This window comes from Dromiciops gliroides, chromosome 4 (genome assembly GCF_019393635.1).
Source record: "Dromiciops gliroides isolate mDroGli1 chromosome 4, mDroGli1.pri, whole genome shotgun sequence".
Classification (NCBI taxonomy): domain Eukaryota; kingdom Metazoa; phylum Chordata; class Mammalia; order Microbiotheria; family Microbiotheriidae; genus Dromiciops; species Dromiciops gliroides.
This window is the reverse complement of record NC_057864.1, coordinates 346,394,719-346,411,872: the sequence shown is the minus strand read 5'-3', so window position 1 is coordinate 346,411,872 and position 17,154 is coordinate 346,394,719.

Genomic DNA, 17,154 nt, shown 5'->3' with positions numbered 1-17,154 from the left:
TAACTGAACCACTGACAAGAGCCAAAATAGCCATAAAGTTTTGGAAGTTTCCACTGCATCTCGGAAGACATAACTCCAAAGACAACCTGAAAAAACAGAACTACAGATGTTCTTTACCCTCACCTTTCACTTCTGGAATAAAGCTATTCAGTTCTCAAAACAGTGATTTTGTTTTCTTACATTCTATAAATAAAACATGTGCTTAAGATGTGAATGTGAGTAACTGTCGAAGCAACAGTATCAGTAATGGAGAAGTCTAACCAAGGCCATCAAGAAGAAAAAAACAATAACCATCACTATATGTACCAAGTGCAGCAAGAAGACTAGAGGGGCAGCTAGGTAGTGTAGTAGATAAAGCACCAGCCCTGGATTCAGCAGGACCTGAGTTCAAATCCAGCCTCAGACACTTGACATTTAATTAGCTATGTGACGCTGGGAAAGTCACTGAACCCTCATTGCCCTGCCAAAAAAAAAAAAAAGAAAGAAAGAAAAAGAAAAAGAAAAAGAAAAGAAAAGGGGGCAGAGAAAAAAAAAGAAGAATAGAAAAAGCAAGTTTGGTGAAGTGAATGAATGAAACCTTTGAGGATTCCAGGGGGATGTGAGCAAATGAAAAGATAATCAAAAGATTGGTAGAAATTAAAATAGGGGGAAATTATTGTCATGTTTGTTAAACAATAACAACTTGAATCTTAAGTACTGAAATGTAGGCTCTAACAAGCTACTAACTAGCTATCTAACCCTGAATAAATTACTTAACCTTTAATACATATTTTCCTCATTCAACTTTCTCTATTTAAGTTATTCTTAAACTTCATTCTTTACACATTTGAATCTTCTTTTTTTAATGTTACCAATCATTTCTTAATTAATATCATGGTAGAGGGAGTCATCTTAGAGTTCCCTATCCCTATAGCAATAAAATGACAGGTTCAATTGGACCTATTGTCCTAATTGTTCATAAAATGGAGGGGGTTGGAATATATGCAAAAAACAATTTTATGCACAATAAGAAAAAAGTTGGTTACCACTTCTCTATTCTCCAATTTAATTATAAAGTACTTTTTTTTTTTTTTTAGTGAGGCAATTGGGGTTAAGTGACTTGCCCAGGGTCACACAGCTAGTAAGTGTCAAGTGTCCGAGGCCGGATCCGAACTCAGGTACTCCTGACTCCAGGGCCGACGCTCCATCCACTGCGCCACCTAGCTGCCCCATAAAGTACTTTTAAAGCAAATATAATTTAGTATTTCAGTGTCTGTGATATCATTGTGGGTATTCTGTCCAAGGTTACAAATTGCAACACCACAATTCCCACTCTTTCTGCATAACTCTCGTCCATGTCTTCTTATAAATCCTTCAAAGCGGTCCACTCCATATGCTAAAGGAATTATTCTAGGTTTCTTGGCATTGTGTAAATACCATTGTGGCTCATGGTCTGTCCATTGGTCATCACACTGAATAAAAATATGAGGATCCAAATGTAATATATAATTATATATAATTAGAAGCAATTCTTTTTAAAATGGGGAGGAGGGGGTGGGATATTCAGGACATTTGTTTTATCTTTAAGAACAAAGCATTTCATAATATTGTATCTACTAATCCTCTTAGCATACCAGATTGTTATTTCTTTGTAGATATCTCTTCCCTAAGGACTTAGTCAAGGGATGGGTAGACAAGGTTTGTTTCCTGTTGTTTTCCTATATGCTTAATTTTTAATGACAAGTCTCTGAATTACTATTTTGTGTCAATTATGCCTTGGATAAATCTAATTTTCTTAATGAAATTAGTAACTTGGAAGAGAAGAACAAGCATTCATTTCACTTCAGCAGTTTCTTTTTGAGCTGCAGCAGATGTTATTTGGCCAAATTGCCAGTACTTGATAAAATGGTTTATCACTTTACACTCAAATCAGATCAGAGCTGGCCTAACTGCTTTAGAGATGAAGACATAGGACTACCTATGGTTTGTAGGTCTGGAAAACAAATTCTTCTAAATTTCAAAGCATAAAATAATTTTTCTAATAAGAAATAGACCCAGTTCTAGAAACAAAATCTAAGCTGTGCTAATAAATACAGTGAAATAAAGAAGTAATACTTTAGCTTTGTATATATTTTGCTTTTACAAATTTGCCACTATAATCATTCCCCATATTAGAATGAAAGCTCCTTCAGGGCAAGGACTATTCTACTTTTGTCTTTATATGCCCAAAATTTAGGATGTAGGAATTGCTTAATAATGCTTTTAAAATTACATCAAATAGTTTAAGCCAAAATAGCCTTTTCCTTCAGGGTACTCTCTCATACATATGTGTATATATAATATGTGCGTATACACATATATCCAAACTGAAGTCTCTGTTTGCATTATCTGGGTAAGTACAGCTATTACTGATTTTACTTTTATGTTTTCATCATAGTCATAACCATCTTAGTCTCTAAACTACATAGAATAAAAGAATAACTTTCAAAATATAAAGATCTAGAGGAAGAAATCAAAATCACATGGTGATGAGGAAGAGTTGAAAATCATTGCAATGGTCTTGACTACTATTGGAGTTGTCATGAAAATACTGTAAGTGAGGTTATCCTTATACTTTTACTAAGTTATAAATAATCATGATTTTATCCCCTGTTGTAAGTCCACAGTGTACTAAATATGAAAGCATAATAATGAGATCATGAATTGTCTTAGGACTATTTCTCTCTGAACTCCAGCAAAAACATTTAAAAAAAAATTTATTATAATCACAACCATAGTAATAGTAGGCAGCTAGGTGGCTCAGTGGATAGGGTTCTGGACCTGGAGTCAGAAAGACCTGAGTTCAAATCCAGCCTCAGACACTTACTAGCTATGTAACCCTGTAAAAGTCACTTATCCTCTGTTGGCCTTAATTCACTAGAGAAGAAAATGGCAAACCACTCCAGTATCTTAACCAAGAAAACCCCATGAGCAGCAATGTCAAGCTATGGTCAATGGGTTGACAAAGAGTTAGGCACGACTGAACAACTAAACAGGTAATATAGCACTTTAAACTTTTCAAAGCCCATTATATGCATTGTCTCATTTGATATTCACAACACTCATGATAAGTGGGTGTTGTTCTTATCTCTACAGTTGAGAAAAAGTGTCTTCCGAAAATTTATGTGAATTGCACAAGAACACAGTTTATGGAGTGAAATGTGAACCTAACCCTTTCTCACTCCACTACTTGATCTATTATGCCATGCTGCCTATAAATAAGACTCAAATGGAAGATCATCTGCCTACTTTTCTATCTTGATATGCTTTTCTTTCTATCAAAGTACCAAAAATGAGCAAGAAAACTTCAGACAGTACAGGAGTAGACTCAACTTGTATTCATGTGCCCTTCGCAATATACATTTCCTGATAAATACAACTACTTTCTTCTAATCATGAAAGAATCAAAGGACCAAATCATCCTCCTGAAGGATAACCAACTCTAATTATCTGTAGTAATGGGCAGATAAGAAGAGCAAGGAAAATTGAAATAGAAAAAGTCCAAATCTCATTTTAGCCAACACCTTCAATCACCAACCATGTTTTCAAGAGTCTGCTAACAAAAAAAGAAAATTATCTGATTCTTATTTCTCTTTCCCCTTCCCTTGCCAACCCACTGATTAAGGTGCTAATGACCAATGCAATGGTTTGAAGGAAAGGAAGAATTAAAGAACCAATATAACCCCCAACCCAGGACACTGGCTTGGAAATGATGCAGGGTTCTCTATCCTGATTTTCCTATACATTACACATTGAAAGGGAGGTTGGACAGTTAAACTGTTTTAGAAATCATGGCAACATTAGTAATAATATGATTTCTGTTAAACAAAATTATTTTCGTCCATTTGAAGAAATCCTTGAAAAACAAAACCTTTGGAATTTTTTTTTTCAATTTAGTCCAACAACCATTTGAATACCCCTCTAAGTGCCAGGGAATTTTTAAAAGATGCCTTAAAGCAAAATCCAATCTCTCAAAGACATGACAATTTGTTGAAAATACAAAAGTTACCCAAATGGAGCAACTGGACAACAACATAAGACAGCATGTGATTCACTGCCAAATTAAATCTCATTAGACATCATTGTGATAAAGAGGAAAGAGCACTAGGTTTATATTGAAATAGCTTCTGACCTTGAGCTCCAGTCATTGGCTAGCTTGTCTACGACCTTGGACAAGTCAATTAATGTCTTGGGCTTCAATTCCTTCCTTAGTAAAATAAGGGAGGTGGACTAGATAATCTCTAACATCTCTTCCAGCTTTAATTGTATTAATCTAGGAAAATATGGCATCAACATTGTTGTTGTTGTTTATCCTTCCTTCTTGAAGAGGACCATGACTTTAGGAAGGTAAAGTCATGACTTGCAAGTTAATTGGATTTAAGTGAACCAAAGCTGTGCAAAGTCATCAGCCTAACTCCCTCTTGGCATTCTATCAATGGTCAGCGAGGAAAGGGACTGATTTTGGTTGAAGTGGACAAAATGAAACTTGACCCAGGCCTTGAAGGCTGAGTAAGATTTGGATAGGCTGAATAGGACAAAAGGAAAGGAGTTATTTTCTCATGGAACATTATGAAATAGCCTTTTGTGGGCTTTGGGAAAGTTCCTTAAGCTTTGTGGGCCACTATTCCTCCTCCCAGAAAAGAGAGGGTTGTTCTAGATGACAGCAAAGGTCCTTTCTAAAGCCTCTACATTTGTGATCCTACTACCAGAGTTTTAATTAATAGATATACTTCAATGTCTCTGAGACAATAAAATCATAGTTTTTGAGGGTTAAGGGATCTCACAGACCATCTAGTCCAAATCCCTCATTTTACATATGAGGACACTGAGGCTGAGGACACTTAAGTGACTGATTCCAGGTCATGTATGTGGGGTCAGAAATGGAATTTGAACCCAGATCTTCTAACTTCAGGGATTACATTCTATCTACTAATCCATACTGCCTCCTATTTATTAATGCAACGAAGAAGTTAATACCCATTCACTCCTCACCCCATGGAATTCTTGTTCATGTCCATGTTCTTCTCTAAAGGAGTATTGTACAGAGTGCTGAAATGTTTAATAGTTAAAATAAATATTAAACTATAGATTTTTATGAGGAATTGGTGGGGAGAAGGACCCTGATAGAAATATACCTCATAAAGATCTCCTGAACCTTAAAAAATTTTTAAACAAAAGTAACTCTACCCTCAATTTCTTAGTCTTTTAAACCAGTCTAAATCAGGCCAAATACTTTTGAAGTAGGTACTTGAAATTATTATTGAGCACCCGTCACATACAGTATGCTAACAGTTATTGAAGTAAGCTCTCTTCAGCTACTCCCTGGTTTTACTTAAGGCATCTTTCAGAAGCTTCAGAAATATATGACCACTAAGACTCTAGACCTGAAAAACCTACAAATAGCTTCTCTACATATTTTCTTATTTGTGTAAAAAAAATGTAGAAATTCATTAAGCCCATCTTCATAACTCTGGTCACAGAGTTATGCTACCTTAAGTTTAGGATGGATTATCTATTTTGAATGACACAAAACACCAGCTATTTCTCTCAAGACATCTGAAATATCTGAAATGCAAACTCTCATCAAATGTTCTTCGTGGAGAATGATGAATTTATACTCTTGTTTCCCATATTAATTGAACCTGAAAATAATTTCAAATGTCATTTTTTCTTTTTACCAATATGTTTGTCAGGAATGGGTTCAATTTGCATGAGGGGGATACACATGAATCAAATCATAAATACAAAGAGGCTTTAGAGTTTAACATCATGATCACAAAATACTATGGTATTGGGCATAGACTATCCTTTTCAATCAAAAATTCCCTCATCAAAGGAACAAATCATAATAATGCAATACAATTATGTTATTCTTTGTTATGGAAGCAGCTAGGTAATATAGTGAATAGAGCATTGGGCCTAGAATCAGGAAGATCTAAGTTCAAATGTGGTGTCAGATACTTACTAGCTCTGTGATCCTGGGCAAGTCACAACCCCATTTGCCTTAGTTCTTGATCTGTAATGGAGATAAATGATAAATAAATGTCAAACCACACCAGAATCTTTGACAAGAAAACCCCACGGACAAAAAACATGGGGTTGCATAGACACAAAAGCATGACTGAACAACAACAAGTGATTTATTGTAAACACAAAAGAACTATGTTGTGATAACATATACAAAAATAATTTATTAATTGCTCACATATGCAGATCATTCCAGTGGGCACTGGAGATATACAAAGTTTATATAAGAAAGTCCATACCCTTAAAAACCTTACAGTAAAGAAGAAGGATATGATGCAAACACATAATTATAACACTCGATTAATTCTAATAAATAGTATAAGCAGTCTGGCACAGTGGGTAGAGAGCTGAACTCAGAGCCAGAGACGTGCTTTTAAGTTCTAACTTTGCCACATATGGACTGTGTAACCCTAAGCAAATCATTTAAACTTTCAATGTCCCTAGAAAATAAGACTATAGATATAGAGATGGTATATATCTACTTTGGCAAAGGAAGTTCTTCACCATATTGACGAAATCACAAAACTACTTACCATGAGAGGTCTGAGGATGAGAGTTACTACCTACAAAGAATTGATATATTGCTATAGACTTTGGTGTAACTCACAACTGGAATAGCCATTTCTTATCCTTTAAAAGGGGTTCTTTTCCTCAAAATAACTCTCCAGGAAGGATAGGATTATGAGGAAAGTATTAGTGATGGACTCTAAATAGTTGGGAAGTAATATGAAGACACTAGAGTCTGGTAAAGGAAAAAGGCAAGAGTGAACAGGAAGGAGGGGAAAAGGAGAACTGTTAAAGGCATTGAAGATCACTGACCCCTATTTGACAATTTAGCCATTGTCTAGTCTTGACTTCTATAGCCTCTGAGTCCTTATGATCCATCTGTAGGAGCATTGGACTCATAAATAAATTTCCCCCAATGCAACTTAGCATCTATACAAAATTAAGATGAACCTTAAGATGTATATAATAATACAGAAGAATAGATGTGTATGGCCATTGAAAATACTTTTAAAATGAAAGAGTACAGTGTTTTTCATAGCCAGAGAACTGAGTTCAAATTCAATTCAACAAAAAGAGGAAATGAGCTTTCCATCAAGATAATTTCCATCATCTATAGTCTTCACTAAGGAGAGGACAGGGGCACAAATCATAGCACTGAAAGAGCTTTGTAAGTATCTGTAACTTAATAAAGTAGCTGGACTATAACGGCTGCATATTCTGTGCTGAACTCTTGATTTTGTTAACATACTTTCGTGAGCTCTAAAACTCTCCCTTGGCAACAGAAATAAAATCACTCCTCCCCAAAGTCATCCTACTTAAATGTGTTTTCAACAACTGCCTAAATGAAATGGCATTTTCCACCTTAATCTAACAGTTTTGGATGAAGACAGCAAGTGAAAGATCTTGGACATCATAAACTTTATCAGAACAGAACCCTTAATGTTCCTAAGACTTGGTTAGGCCTCACTGTACTGAGTGGACATTGGGTGCTTATCATCTTTCTTTTTCCCCAGGGTACTCTATCAATAGGTGAATTCAAAGAATGTAAATATATCAGCTTCTTGCCAGAATGTTTTACAACGATGTATGAGGGCACTCCAACATATATTTAAGTTGAATTAGTATAAAATCTTTGCTTCTGGCACACTGAAGTAACAGTGAGGTAAAATTCTGATTCAATGAATATTTTTTAATGATTCATTGAATATTAATTCATGTTGCCTTCAGGGAAGGAGTCTCCCTATTATCAGGATTTTTATTCTTATATTTACACACACACACACACACACACAAAATAAAACAAAGAAAAGGAAAGAATTTTCAAGTGTAAATAATATTTTTTGCAAAATTAATCAATCAATAAATATCTCTTAAGTGTTTATTCTGTGATGAGCAAAGAGAAATTAAGACAACAGGTTCTGAGTGATAATAAGGAAGTAATGAGACATTCCTTGCCATCACAACCACTAATAGTACCAAACCTCCCAGAATGACAAATTACTTGCCTTTTGGGGTTTACTCATGGAGGTACTCCTTTCAACAGTACAGATCAATACTTATCCTTACCCTATAGAACTCTTTCCCATGTTCTCAGCTAAATCCATCATAAGTTACACAACCAATGTGGATGGGGCTTCCTTTAGATTTTTTTGACACTATGTGGACACCAATAAAGAACTCAGACCTTTCACTGGACTTCCCTGGATTTTGTTATATGAAAAACCCACTTCCTTTCTCTCTAATGATAATCTTTATACCTCAAACTCTAAAAGTCAATGAGTTTACAATCTAACATTATTCCTCTGTTATTTTTACAAGATTTTAAATTGGTCAAGTATTAAATACTAGAGGATAGATATGTTATATATCTGTGTATACATGTATGTATACATATATACATACATATATGTATATGTATATATACACAAATATACATGTGTGTATGTGTGTCCTTCAAGCCAGGAAAACATAGGTTCAAGTCCTTCTTCAGACACAAACTGGTTGTGTGACCCTGGTCAAATCCTTTTACTTCTCAATGGTCTAGGAAAGTCTCTAAGACCACAAATTATTGAAAACATATGGACATGCATTGGTAGAAGGATTCAACTCTATGTAGATGTTCCCAAACTAATGAAATCACAGATCCAGTCCTTGTCCAAATATCAGATAACTGAATAATTATTCTTTTACTTTGAAAGATATAATCCCAAGATATCAAACTCACAAATACATAAATTACAAGTTTCCTGCTTATATGTTTTGCTTCAAAATATGTGGAAATAGCCTTAAGGAAGAACATTATTATTTTTACCTTGCATGCTTTGTGTCAGTATACATGAGGAACAGCAGGATCTTTGGAAACCTTTGAAAGCATAGAGTTGCAGAAGCGGGGGAGGGGGGGTCCTTACTTCCAAGTCATGAGTTACTAATCATCTTCCAGCTTTACTTGCTATGGAGATTTCTGGACAGGTGACCATACTCCAAAGATGCAGGGACTTTCTCCCTTCCCTTGGGATCTGGAGTATTATGGTAGATCATCATCCTCACCACCACCACCACCACCACCACCACCCCATCATATTTCTCTCTCTCTCTCTCTCTCTCTCTCTCTCTCTCTCTCTCTCTCTCTCTCTCTCTCTCTCTCTCTCTCTCTCTCTCTCTCTCTGCCTTTGACCTATACTTATATCTGTTTGGCCTTTCATTTTCTTCCTCTTCTTCATGAATGACCAAATGAGATTTATTTTCACTAAATACACATCAAATGTTTAATAAACTAGCTGATGATACTCAATGTTGGATTCTAATTTGTGGAAAATTTTACTTATTTCAAGCAATTTAAATATAACTTTTTATTGGTAGTCAATAAGATTGAAGCAAATTTTAAAAATGTCTTCTAGAAAAGGCTAAGTATCCCCAAATTAGAAAATAACTCAGTAGAGCTTGTGATACATTCAGTCTCTATGAACTACATTTCTGGAGATAAGATGTACATTGATGAGGTCACACATCCAATGGATGAGTTGGGATATCTCTGTACACAGTTACCTGAGAATCTACTGAAACATTTCCTAGGGCTCCTCTCTACAAAAGGAATATTAGCAAGTCAGCATCAGGAATATTCAATGAACAGACTTCAGGGAGTACATACAGGGAGACAGGTAATCTGAAGCTGTCTGATAGAATTTTACTATAGAAGATATGAGGAGAAAGGGAAGCTTATTCTTAATACATAGCATAATGAGAAACTACACAAATGCTGCAAAGAAAGGAATGAATGGTTGATCACTCAATCAGGTAAGAAAGATAAGCTATAGAAAGATAGATCATAGAGGAGGACACTAACTGAAGCAATTTTTCTGAGTAGAATGACAATTTAGTAGTCTGTTTGGAAAGTAACAAGGACTTATGCTAGATACTGACTTTAGAAATAAAAAGAAGGATATTTACAACAAGTAATTTCTTTTTATTTTAAAAAGATTTTAATTTACTTATTTTAAATTTCTATGACATAGTAGAATTTGTTAAAATGATTGCATATATAACTGTGAATCTACCATGTACAACCTGTTATTCTTTTTAAATATATAAAAAGTTATGATGTAACTATCTTTTTTCCCTTTTTTTCTTCTTTCCTCAGCACCAGAAAGATGGCTACCATTATACATAAATATGTGTGTATGTGTATGTGCATATGTGTGTGAATAAAATCATTCTATACATACTTCTATTTATCAGTTCTCTCTCTGTATGCAGATAATATCTTCCTTTATGAGTCCTTTGTAGTTAACTTGGATATTTATAAAAATCAAAATGATTTAGTCATTCAAAGTTGTTCTTAAAACAATATTGCTGTTACAATGTTCTCTTGGTTCTACGCATTTCACTCTTCATTATTTGATGCATCTGTCCCTGATTTTCTAAAATCAACAAGCTCATCACTTCTTATAGCACAGTTGTATTCCATTACAATCATATACCACAATTTGTTCAGCTAATCCCCAATTCACAGGCATCCTTGCAATTTCTAGTTCTTTGCCACCAGAAAGAGAACTATAAATATTTTAGAATATAAAGGTTCTTTTCCCTTTACCCTAATCATCTTAGGAAATAGACCTAGTATTTCTGGATCAAAGGGCATAGGTACTTCAATAACTCTTTGGGCATAATTCCAGACTGCTCTCCAAAATGGTTGGATCACTTCACAGTTCCACCAACAGTGAATCAATGTCCCAATTTTTCCACACAACTTCTGACATTTGTCACTTTCCCCTTCAATTATTTTCACCAATTTGATTGGTTTAAAAGGATATCTTAAGGTTGTTTTAATTTGCATTTCTCTAATCAATAGTGATTTAGAGCATTTTTTCATATGACTATAAATTGTTTTGATATCTTCATTGAAAAACTGTCTGTTCATATCCTAAGACCATTTATCAATATTGATACAAGCAATTTCTTAAAGAACTCAGGAAGGGAATTTGAGAAGGGACTCTTTATGGGGACTAACCTATAATAAGGATTTTGAAATAACTCCAAGCATGAATGGATTAGAATTTAAGAAGGAAGTGAGAAAAAAAATCTTCATTTTTGCCTAAAATTAATCCCAAGTCAAAATGCTTATATTAAAAATGACCCTATTTACAACCAGCCAATTAGTCCTAGTAGGTATCACCAGAGACAGATGAGTTAAAAGATAAGAGAAACAAACTTCTTCTTTTACTATAGACCCCAGGCAAAATCCCTATAGCAAATGTAGTTGGATGGGAGATAGAACAGAGGGTGATATTTTGGAATCCTGATCTCATTGTAAATTGGAAACAAATTGATTAAACCTCTATAATACACATGAATGATTGTATAAACTATCATAACTCCAATTTAGCTTGGATGCAATAGGGTATTTTAGCTTCCCTAAATACTAAATTAATGTGAATATTACAGTTATTATTACTATGGCTGAATGCAAATCATGAAAGAAATACATTAAGAAGTAGGTAAGTGGACTGGTAACTTTATATGAGTGAGAGACAACTCATGGACACTTCAGGTGATACAGTGATACCCTTGAAATGTTAAGAAAAACTCAAAGAAACTCTTCCCTTTTCTCCTTCCTTGCAACCACCTATGGCAAACTTATAAGAAGAGAGCTTAAAGTTATACTGTATAGGTAGGCAGAGATGGGGTTTGATCTGCATCATTGAAAGGAATACTCATTGATGACCTCCCAAATCCATTGCTGTATTTGATACCTGAGAGTTACTTTAATGTTTGCTTTGGCAACTTTTGATGCAATATCAATAAAACAAACAAACAAACAAACAGTTTATGGTCTGTACATATCAGGGCGTCAGGTCACCTGAATGTAGAGATCAAAGAACAATCTTGCAACTGAATTGTCTCTTCAGGAAATGAATGTCCTGTTCCACATGCACTTTTCTTCCTCAGTTATTTGGATTAAGCCTCTTAAAGTAGATTGGTAAGAAAATGTGTTTCTCATGGCAAGTGGGATGTGGTTCAGGTCCTCACAAGAAATGAAGCAATAGAACTGAACACTCAATTAGAAACTTGAAATAAATCCATAAGCTTAAACAAAAGTTACAATAAAGCTGTCTTACAATGCACAAGGGAATTTCTATATCCTCTTAAAAAAGAAAATACTTCATGGTAATTTTATTTCTCTTGTATGTGTTTTTGGAGGGGGAAAAGAAAAGCCTGTTATCTTTGCTGGATCTCAATGAAAGGAAGAAGAAAAGCAAAATAAACAGACCCTGACTTAGAAAACCCTTTCCAGCCAGTAATTGCTGTCCTGCAATAAAATGGGACCCACTGTTTTTATTGACTTCCCAGCAAAGAAACAATGTTATTAAGGATGAGTGCTACAGCAAAGTCCTGCCGTCAGTCATTCAAAGTGGAGAATTTAAAATTTGATATAACATGGTATTTCCAAATCAATAAAACACTGAATTGGCCCCTTTTGGTTGAAGCAAAATAATACTAGTGTTTTAACCTTAAAACACAGAGTACAATAAAGAAAATAAATGAGAAAAAAAACAACTTGTTGCTCAATGTTTGTTTTAGCTTGTTTCTGTTAAATCATTTAAGATCCCCAAAATAAAGACTGCCACCAGACAGAGCAAGATTATTAGGGTATAACAGGGAACCATAGGCATTTTCTGAGCAGTAGGGGCCTTTAAACCTCTCAAAAATGGTGCTACAATTGCACCAATGAGACTAAACCTTCTGTCAAGGTAAGCTCAAGTCACAACATGTTTGCTGATCTATATGGTGGTTCTGACTTGCTAGACACCATAAAGATATGGATGGCATTAAGAAGATGAATAGAATATCATAGCAGAATTTGGGTCAACCATCTGTCATTGTTACCTTCTTTTCTCTCTCATTTGTCCTTTCTGCTTCCTTCATTATTGTCAAAAAAAAGTTTTCTCAGTAATCCTTTGGGTACCTTTTTAACTTTGTCTCCCAAACTTTTTTCCCCATTATATGCTTCATTCTCTTATAATTTTTCACTTTCTTTCATGTCTAATGTAACCATTTCCCATTATTCCAGATGAACAGAAATACTAAAACAGAGGGGTGGTCGTGTGGTTAGGAAGATGCCTAACATGAAATGTGTGCAAATTTTATTTAAATTTATTTAAGTTTTAATTTTATTTAAAGTCCATTTCTGCCCGAACATACAAGCTATTATATGCACATTCCGTTGTTTTTAAATCTGATTTTCTACTAAGCAAATGATTATCAGGAATTGCTCAAGGAAAATATGATCTGGTTCCAGTTAGATTGGTGTTAGGAGGTAGAAAGGAAAGGAATTGCCTAGAGATGAGGCAAACAATAGGAAAAGAAAGAACTGAGAAGAGAAGTGAGGAAAAGAGGTAAGAAAGATGAAATTTGCAGGATTATAGGCTTCAAAGCTTAAAGGGACCTTAGAATGTTTTTTAATAGCTTCATTTTACAGATGAAAACAAAAAACTAATCAGTTGCAAAGGAAGGATTCAAATTTAAGTTTTATAACCATAGATCCATTTTTTCCCACTACACTAAAACTAAGATATGATGGTTGTAGTATGGAAATGTTGAAATATGCCAAGGAGGCTAGCTCAAGAAATTGTGTGTTATAACTGAGGAGAAATTGGGCAACTGGCCCAGAATGTTAGGAGCCCTGTTTCCTTCAACATTTAACTCAAATGAAACATTACTTGTTTTCTATTAATTTAATTTATTTTAAAATTTTTCATATTTTATTTTCCAATTACATACAAAATCATTTAACATTCATTTAAAAATGAATTGAATTTCAAATTCTTTTCCCCCTCTTTCCCATCACCCTTCCTTGAGAAAGCAAACAATTGAACATTGACTATACATGTGCAGTCATGCAAAACATATTTCCATATTGTTGCAAAAGTAAATATAGACCAAAAAAAATGAACAACAACAAGAAAAATGAAGTAAAAATTAAGTATGCTTCAATCTGCATTCAGACTCCATCAGTTCTTTCTCTGGAGGTGGAGAGCATTTTTCATTGTGAGTCCTTTGGAATTGTTTTGTATTTTTACATTGCTGAGAATAGCTAATGCATTTATACTTGAACATAGGACATCGCTGTTAGTGTGCATACTGTTCTCCTGGTTCTGCTCACTTCACTTTGTAAACCATCTTGCTTGCCATTTCTTGTAGCACAATAGAATTCTATCACAATCATACACCACAAACTGTTCAGCTACTCCCCAGTTGATGGAAATATCACATTTTAAAGGTGTTTCCTAAGTACCCCCCAACAGTTAATGCCCCCCAGGTAAGTTATTATATTTATTTATTTGTAATTTGTTAATTTGTATATATTTTATATATTATTTGTATATATTTTATTCCTACTTATATAAATGTTGTCCTCCCCAATTATAAGATAAAAGCAGAGATGAAAGGAGAAATAACTTTGAATTTCTTAAAAAACCTAGTACCAGTAATGAAATGTGTTATACAACTCCTGACAGAGAAGTGATGGACTAAAGAAACAGATGTAGATATGGATATGGAAATGGATATGGATATAGATATATTTTCACATATGGTTCAATGGAGGAATTTGTTTTGGTTGACTAGCCATATTTATTTCAGGGCTTCCTACTCCTCCCCGATGGGGTAAAGGAGTAAAAGTGAAGTAGGATATGCATGTATACATTGTATATTATTTAAATGATGTATATGACATGAGGCCACTATCATAACTACCCCCCCCTCACACCTTCACACTGGAAAATTGGGTTCCCAGAGGAAAGCTGCCTATGTCTCCCTTCATGACTGAGAGGTTGAAGATAGTTTCATGAGCCCCATAAGTTGCCCCATGATTAGCCAGGCAGATGGGATTAGCTTTCAGAAACAGGTATTTACTGGGGTGGAATGTAGGAACATCCATATAGCATTCCTCACAAAAGCCTGGCACACACATTCTCCCACAAGCACATACAGAGTCCAGAAGAAAAAAGGATCAAGTTTAGAGAACACATGTGGCAAAGGCAATAATAGTATCACAAATTCTGGAAGTCCTTTTCACCCCTTTGTGTATCTGTTATGAATTTCCCCTTAGCTATGTTCATGCTCATTGCTAGGTTCCTTGTAAATTCGTGAAGCTGCATTTCCTCAGTTACCTCTCCTTGATGTCTAGTTTGTCTTTAGATTTTCATGAAGACATTGACATTAGCTACTACTATTCCAGAAATATACCCAGGATGCCTAGGAGAATTACAAATTCTTTGATCCCTCAAAGTCTACCAGGTGATCCTTTGGTCAATGGGTGGAGGAGTCAGAGGCTTGTTTCTCCCCTTTTCTCCCAAGCGATTGCCTCTCAGGGGCTTTGTTGATTAGAAATGATGGCCTGATCCTCAAATTCAAAGTTTTAAATTGGTTTTCTATTTGATATAAGATTCACAGGGTATAACCAAGTCTCTTCATTGAACCCAAATACAGCTCCAATGCATACCATGCCATTTCATCCAATTCTTTCAGTCTTTCCAAATTGATCAAAGACTTCTCTTACCTAGTATGATACTTTTGATTCATTCATTAGTGGTGTTCTCACATGGTAATGTTATCAAGGCTTATCACATTGCTAATTCTTTTAATTTTGGTAGAGTTGATTTATTAATTCAGTCAACCTTCAACCACAGAAATAGATATGTATGCATGTGCCTATATTCATATATGTACATATACACATATACACAAACATATATGCATCTACATGCATGCATACTTACATACACAATAAACACAGATCTGACTATGTAAATCGCATACTCAGCCAACTTCAGTGGTTTCCTATTGCCTCTGGAACAAAATATAAACCCCTTTGCTTAAGTATTAAAAGCCTATACATTCGGGCCACGACCTATATTCCTGGCTTTTCAGGCTATTACTCTCCCTCCTATATGCTGTAATCCAGTCAGACTTTCCCTCTCACTATCTGTCACTCCAAACTCCATGTACTACATGCCTCCTTATATCCATTCCATAGATTCCCTTTCTTTCTTTAAGGCATAGCTCTGAAACCATCTTGAACATAAAGCCTTTCCTGACATCCCCAGCCATTAAAGCCTTTGCTCCAAAACTACCCCATATTTAGCTATTGTGTGGGTATATGTTGGTATGTGTATAAGTGTGTATTTATGTATGTATGTATATATATTAAATTCATGTATATTTTATACAGTATATATTTTACATCTCCATGTCTTCCCAATTTGAATATAAACTCCTTGCTACTAGGAATTATTTCATTCATTGCATCTGTATCTCTAGTGTCTAGCTTAGTACCTGGTATGTGCTTAGGGAACACTTCTTAATAAATTTACATACATATATTATGTTTTCAAGAAAAGGGAGTGAAATGTTAAATATATTTGTCCATGTATTTGTTTCTAAAAATGCATACATACATGTATCTATAAATCTTTATAGATAAGGTGAATTAGAAAGGGGCTTGATTGTTAGAAAGCAATAGTTTGATTAAATGAAGAAGAATCACTTCATAAGAGAAATACTTGCATCACATTAATACACTTATTAATTATTATGTTTTTATAAGTTTTAAAACATCAAAAAGGCATGCAACTTAATTTAACAAATGTCATTCTCTCTCATGACTTCTCTGCATTTGAATAACAAAATCATATTAAAAGCATTTAACACTGAATTAACTTCTTACAACCAAACCCTTTTTTCCATCCATATGATACTCTGCTATATAGGCATATTGATATCTGAATATGTGTATGTATAGAAACTAATAAATGTATTGAAAAATTGGCAGAAGGATATTTGGCAAGCCAAGCACTTTGCTCCATTTCCCTTAAAACCTTAATTTTTATTTATTTATTTATTTTGCTGGGCAGTTGGGGTTAAGTGACTTGTCCAAGGTCACACAGCTAGTAAGTGTTAAGTGTCTGAGATCGGATTTGAACTCAAGTCCTCCTAAATCCAGGGCCAGTGCTCCATCCACTGTGCCACCTAGCTGCCCCCTAAAACCTTAAATTATGACTATATGAGCAGAGTGTTTTACTTCTGGCTTTATTTGTTTTCATA